General features: G+C 42.6%; 1 long non-coding RNA gene across 1 annotated transcript; it reads right to left on the minus strand.

The window, feature by feature from the left end:
• Positions 1-323: 323 nt before the first annotated feature.
• Positions 324-2922, minus strand: LOC142494530 (uncharacterized). Its single transcript, XR_012801513.1, has 2 exons — positions 2834-2922; positions 324-431 (listed from the first exon to the last, which is right to left on the minus strand). It is a non-coding gene; the product is annotated as an uncharacterized LOC142494530 (long non-coding RNA).
• Between the last annotated feature and the right edge of the window lie 2917 nt (positions 2923-5839).

A 5839-nucleotide genomic window follows, 5' to 3' on the forward strand; every position in this document is an offset into this window, starting at 1 on the left:
CCTCCCTCCTCCCCTTCCCCTTCCCCCCTCTGCGGAATTCAGCCTCAGTATATATAAGAGGGATAGGATTTAATATTGGACCTATATGTTATGAAATGATGATCTAAATTTTGAATAAGGTAGTTTGGGGCACAAGTCCCAACAACAGTGCTCAATCCGATTCAAACTCGATATCACTTGAATAGTTAATGTCCACATATCATGATATAGAGGAAGCACATGAAGCCAAGAGATAGAGCATTGGACCCAGTGTTTGGAAGTGCAGCAATGATACTATAAGGTATAACTGTCCATGTGTTGGAGTAAATAAAGGGTTAACATACCATCAATATTTTTGACTCCGCTGGGCAGGACATCTTAGCTGCAACACTGTTCCTGGTCATCAATTCCCACGTAAAGGAGAAAGGCAAGATATGCTGAACCAATAAAATCTGTAAAAGATATACTGACTGGTCATGTATACCGAATTGAGTCATTCATGACGTGCAACACGAATTTTGTTATTTACCTATTGAAATGTGCATGTGGGAGTGGGTACATAGGCAGGACCATTAGAGCACTTAAAATCAGGATCACTGAGCATATTCGCAGTATCAGGAACTGTGATGATCGCTTTCCTGTAGCGCGCCATTTCAACACATGTCCCTTAGGATCTATCATAACATTCACATATAGCGCAATAGAAAACATCTCTATACACCCCAGGGGAGGGCACAGGGAGGCATCATTGAATCGTAGGGAGATGTTCTGGATTTATGCACTTGGGACATTGGCACCCAAGGGCATGAACCAGGACTGGGAGCTCAAACACTTCCTTAATTAAATATATAAATAAACAATTATCTGTTCCATTATTTAGACTCATATGGTGAATAACATCTCTGTTTACTTGCTCTACATGCCAACTAAATTTAATATCTGTGTCCACATAGGTCTACAAGCTAAACGTAATGTCTTGCACAAATATCTTTTGCATACACTACTGTTCGAACTGGACCTCAGCATCCATTATGATTATTATATGTTTTAAATGATTAGCTTGCATTTGACACCTGTGTCTATCCGTTCACCTGATAAAAATAAAATTGTCAAGTAAGGACTTAAAGATATATGGGGGTAATGCAAGTCTCCCCATATAGTGCATTGTGTCATATCTATATACTGCTGCGGCCAAGTTTATTCGAGCATTTGCCCGTTCTTGGCCGCAGCAGTATCCTGGCGCGCGCCGCAGGGTGACGGGCGCGCGCCGAAGCAGCGGAAGAGCGCCCTCCGATCGGGGCGCTCTCCCTACCGCTGCCGGGTCCGCCGGGTCCCCCGGAACCCCCTGCCGCCGTCCCGCGATCGCGGGACACCAGGGCTCCCTCGGGGAGCCCTGGACGCGCGTGCAGGGGGCGCTGGCACCCGATGATGCGTGACCGCGCATCGGTGATGCGCGGCACGCTGAGGGAGTGCGGCTCGCAAGCCGGGACATTTCCCGGCTTGCGGAATGAGCCGCACTCGGATAAACTGTGTCGGCAGTGTAAAGGGGAAATACATGTTTCTCTACACATCGCACAGGTACAAATATATTACAAAATTGACAGATTGATTTCACAAATATCATTATTTTATAGTCAATTGAAATAAGACATGATTATATATTGTTCCTTGACTGTAGATATATTGCCTCCATTTCAGTCTTAGATTCGCAATCCATTTGTTAACTGTTTTTAATATTTGATGTAAATGTTATAATGTGTTTAGTCTAGTATGTACAGTATTGCTATGCTAATTTTATCTATTTTTCTCTTTCCTCCTCAACAGTCTTTTGCTTCCCCTCCCCCCCCTCACCCCCTCCCTTCCCTCTCCCCTCCCATCCCGCCTACCCGTTCATCTTTATATACACCTAATTATGTACTCTGACAGGAGGTTCATTGTTTTTGTTAGGGATCAGGAAGTGTAACCAGGCAGCGTTGCTATGTGTGTCAGCAGAGGGGTCTGCGTGCTGGTGAGAGAAGCGCGTCACTCCCCTCCCCTCGCTACACACCCACGGCATTGAGCTGTCCCATTGGCTGATAGCTCCGACCAATGAGGTCGTACATCGGTGATTTTCGCGCCGAAATTACGCAGCGCGATGACATAGGTGGGCGGGGAGTGCTCTATAAGACTGTGAGGGCGAATGACGCGAATCAGCTCTTTGATAAAGGACAATCCTTGTCCGAATCGAGTCAGAGTGTGTGTCCCCGTTACCATGCAGTATTAATAAAAATATATATTTTTAACCCACACCTCGCTGGTCCCCTTCTCCTATTTGGCTGTGCACCGCTGCAATCCTAGGATTTCTTCTCTAAATTTTGAATAAGATGGTGTGATTTAGATTTGTTAATGGGTATTCCAATATTGCATGAATTTGTAGTAGGCTCTCTCTGCGGATTCCACCACTATTAGGACTAAATGGATAGACTGAGGGAATCAGGCTTATTGCTATAAAAATAGTATTAATAGTACTTGTAATGGATTACATAATTACATATATTTTCATAAGGAGAAACATTCTTGTGGTAATTCTATCTGTGTCTGAGGAGGTGTAGTGTCAGACACATAGTTTTTTATTTACAGTTTTGTCATTTACGTGGAAGAAAAATGCTTTTTTCGTTAGGGCATACTTTTAACCATTGTTAACTACTAATAAAGTTTGTTTGTATTTGAATTGGTATATTGTAGAATATGATGAGGGCCTCCCATTGGTGGGCAGTGGAAGAATGGGGTCCGAGATTGCTTCACCCTGCACATGCACAGTACTCGTTTGAGGGCACCAGGAGCTGAGGGCAAGTTACATTAGGTGCTGTCTCACCCTGAGATGCCTCTGCGCAGGTGCGGGGAGCCGGCCGGGTGATGTCCTGACGTCCGCGATGCCAATCGGAGACCAGGAGAGTCCGTGGGGGTGCCCTTGGAGGAGTGACGCGGTGGGGGGAGGGCTTACCGCGTGCATGCGCTGTGCCAGTTTGCCTCTTCTAGGGGATGTGAGGGACATGCAGGCACAGGGTGCGCTACGTGCATGTGTCTTCACACAGGATAGGGGCTGGCCGTGTGACGTCACTCCCCCAATGGCGCGAAAACGGAGTGGTATTAAGTATACTATTTAAGGGAGGGTAGCATATGTGTTTGGTATACTCCTTGATAAAGTGCTGGGGCACAAAACATGTAGGAGGTTTTCACTTCTGTTTCTGCATATGGACGAATAAAAGGACTTATTTTTTATGATCTTGTGACCCACTCCTTTTGGCTGTGCGTCATACTCTCTCTTCACTAGCCACAATTATGAACCTGGTGGAGGCGGATACAAAGAAGGCATTCAGCAATCCATTGCAGAGTTTCTCCAATCTGACCAGAGATGAGCAGCAAGCACTCAAAACCCTCAGGGATAACACCACGATCATCAGACGAGCAGCGGATAAGGGTGGCGGAGTGGTCCTGATGGACTCTGCACAATATAGAGCAGAAGTTAACAGACAACTAAGTGTTTCACAACACTACAAACAACTAGCAGGAGATCCCTCATGGAGATACAAGAGGGAGATTGATGCGGTCATTGAGGTCGGCATCACTAATCGTTGGATATCGGAGGATACAGGACAGTTCCTTAAACAAGACTTCCCCATTATACCAGTGCTGTACATTTTACAGAAGAAGCACAAATCCCTTACTGCCCCACCTGGGAGGCCTATTATCTCGGCGAGGGGGTCATTGTGTCATCCCGTCGCAGTATATTGACTTCCACCTGCAGCCAATGGTAATCCGTATGATGAGCTATTTGAAAGACACTACGGACTTCATCAACAAACTACATTGTCTTGAAGGGGACATCTCTGAGTCACTGCTGGTTACACTTGATGTATCCAACCTGTATACCAATATCGGGCACGCAGAAGGTATGGAAGCATCATTTAAACAATTACTCCGATTACACAGGACCACCCATTGACTTTCTCTTACTCCTTATGGATATCGTGCTTCGATAAACATAACAGACAAAGATACCCCAGTGAATGCACTCGAAATGATAAAGTAGGAATAATGATAATCGTAAAAACTAATTGTTTAATCTATACTGTATAACAAAAGTAAGATAGAAATATTTGTACAGAGAGATGTGGTAAGAAGATCCAGGGCCACTCCCTAAAGACATACCAATTGAACTCCAACAGAAAAATCCTGAGGAATTAATAGTAACAGTGAGTATGTCACTACTATTAACTGAAAAACTGGTAAGGTATAGTGTAACCATATACCAGCACTGGTACCAGAAGGAATAATACAGAACAAAATTAATGTACCCTATAGGTAGACCCAAGACAATAGAACTAGAAAGAAACCTCTGTTTTGTAACCACTGTGCATATAGTGATACACAATGTTGAGGAAAGTTAATAAGTAGCTAAGCGTGGTGTCAATGCAGTGAGGCTGCCGCTCCTTTATGTGGTGAGCAGCAGCTCAGACTGCATAGATCTGTAGCTCGAGAGAAAAACTCCTTAAAGTCTAGCCACACATATAATAATACTTAGTATACAAAGAGGAGCTACAAGAAGGACTTAGCTTAGCTTAATGATGGTGCATCGGTGCTGTATTGTGTTTATTATGCTGTTCACTATACATACAGTACTACTGTTTAACAGTTAGGGGTTTATTTCATATTAGAGGCTATAACTGGATACGGTCTTTGAACCGTGCCTCTGGGTTATGTTACAGCATATTTTATGCTAGCCCTTAACAGGATTCTATTCTCCTTGTTTTCATTTCCATGTGTCTTAACTCCGTATATTAGTATATTTTCTTTTCACCGGTATATGTATGTTTAGTGACCATACGTTGTTACATTATCCTAGTATTTTATTCACACTAGTTCTATTGTCTTAGGTCTACCAATAGGGTACATTAACTTTGTTCTGTATTATTCCTTCTGGCACCAGTACTGGTATATGGTTACACTATACCTTACCAGTTTTTCAGTTAATAGTAGTGACATACTCACTGTTACTATTAATTCCTCAGGAATTTTTTACGGACAATTTAGCCTGTACATTATTAGGCTCTCTATAGACTAGTGTTGCCTTAGGTTAACTTCTACATTACTTTCTGTTGGAGTTCAATTGGTATGTCTTTAGGGAGTGGCCCTGGATCTTGTTACCACATCTCTCTGTACAAATATTTCTATTTCACTTTTGTTATATAGATTAAATAATTCGTATTTAAGATTATCATTATTCCTACTTTATCATTTCGAGTGCATTCACTGGGGTATCTTTGTCTGTTATGTTTATCTAGTCTCTTGTCCCCATTTGCACCTTATGGTTCTCTACACTGCTGATCATTTAAGTGTTCATTTCAAGCTGATGCGGGGACATCACGGATTCTAGTATAAGTAATATTAATACCTACTTTACGGGCCTTGATAAATTTACAAACAAAGGGCCAAACTATGGTGGGAGATAGCTAGCCTTGAAAAATATCTATCAACAGACCTCATTCCAAGAGGACTATGGGTTGCCATTATTCCTTCCTCTCCCAACACAGACCCTGATTTCCTCCTCCAATGGAATAAGATTCTGGGTATCTGTTCAGCATTACTAATGAAACTGCTGGTTGAGACGAACAATGCCAAACTTCAAATAGTAAATACTGAACTGGCAGTTCAACATAGTGATGCCGACAAATAGAGAATTAATTCTGAATTCATTAATCTTGAGAATAAGCTCCAAAAAACTATAGATAAATTTACGCGACAATTAAAAGAACGCAAACAACGTAAATACATACGTGATAGTAAAGATTTTAAGGAAGGTAGGGTGTATAGACAGAAA

Source organism: Ascaphus truei, chromosome 5 (genome assembly GCF_040206685.1).
Source record: "Ascaphus truei isolate aAscTru1 chromosome 5, aAscTru1.hap1, whole genome shotgun sequence".
NCBI lineage: Eukaryota > Metazoa > Chordata > Amphibia > Anura > Ascaphidae > Ascaphus > Ascaphus truei.